The sequence below is a fragment of the Chrysochloris asiatica genome, unplaced genomic scaffold (genome assembly GCF_000296735.1).
Source record: "Chrysochloris asiatica unplaced genomic scaffold, ChrAsi1.0 scaffold00074, whole genome shotgun sequence".
NCBI classification, from domain to species: Eukaryota; Metazoa; Chordata; class Mammalia; order Afrosoricida; family Chrysochloridae; genus Chrysochloris; species Chrysochloris asiatica.
The window spans coordinates 7,950,287-7,951,532 of NW_006408592.1; the positions used below are offsets into that span (position 1 = coordinate 7,950,287).

Below are 1,246 nucleotides of genomic sequence, written 5' to 3' on the forward strand. Positions count from 1 at the left end.
AAAAAAAAAAAAGCAATAAAAGCTCTGTTAGCACATTCAGCGACTAGAAAACATGTGAAAGCAGTGCTTTTGAATGAGAGTGAAAATATGTTTTTAATGGTGGTGTTATGGAAAATCCCAAAGAAAGGAGTGTCAGACTTGTCTTTGCCTCATGCTATATGATCAGACTTAACAGAAATCTGTCTGTTTACCAAGGATGAACCCGATTTAACGCCTGAAAAGACAGAAGAGTTCTATAGGAATCTTTTGAACAAACATAAAATTAAAACATTTCTCAGATTATCCCCCTCTGAACTTTGAAACAGGAGTATAAACCCTATGAAGCCAAGCTCCGCCTCTTGGGCAGTTTTGACTTCTTCCTGATTGATGCAAGAGTATAGGGAAACATTTCTATTTCAGAAAGAAAGTCCCCGCATGTGTGAACCTCCTGGCCAAGGACCTGTCAAAAGAGATTAATAGCTGTATTGGTGTTATGATCCTGAACATCTCTAAAAACGGTTCGTATAGCACTGTATGCGTTGGTCACACTGGAATGAAGATGCAGCACATTGTGGAAAACATCGTTGCAGTCACAAAAGGACTTTCAGAAAAATCGCCAGAGAAGTGGGAGAGTGTGAAGCTTTTATACCTGAAAACTGAGAAAGCGGTTGCCCTTCCTGTCTTCTCTTCATATGTCAGCTCTTTGGATGGGAAACAAGTACTCAAGGTTAGAAGAAAAAAAAGATGCAAAGAAAAACCAGATGGAAAAGCTCCAGAAAAAGAAAGAGAAGAAAAGGAGAAAAAGAGAAAAGCAACAGACTGCAAAAGCTAAATCACTCCGAACTCAAGAAGGATACAGCTGAAATCCAGAGTGCAGGAGCCCAGAAGGGGGAGACCCCCGGAGAGAAGAAAAAAGCCACGGAGTGAAAACCCAGCTGAAAGCTGGTGACAACTCCAGGGATGAAATTCCACTGCTGGTGCTGATGAAGAAAACACTTGCTAAGACAAAGGTGACAAAGTAAAGAAATCTCCACAAAAGAGTCCTGCTCCCAACACTCCTCTTAAGAAGAAATTTAGGGTTCAGCTCTTCATTGAACATCTCACTGTAATGATCACTATGTATTGCTAAACGTTTTTCCCAGAAAACTTTAAGCATCAATTTTCCAGCTGATGGTTGAGTTTTGGATTTTTTCTTAGTCAAAGATTGAGGCTGTTTCCATTTCCATACTCTACCATTTATTCTCAGATAGTTATGAATCCATATTTC

The 1,246-nt window shown here is 39.7% G+C and overlaps 1 pseudogene; it reads left to right on the top strand.

Annotated features, from left to right (window-relative positions):
• The first annotated feature begins 9 nt into the window (after positions 1-9).
• On the top strand, positions 10-1,108 carry LOC102841853 (annotated as a pseudogene).
• The last annotated feature ends 138 nt before the right edge of the window (positions 1,109-1,246 follow it).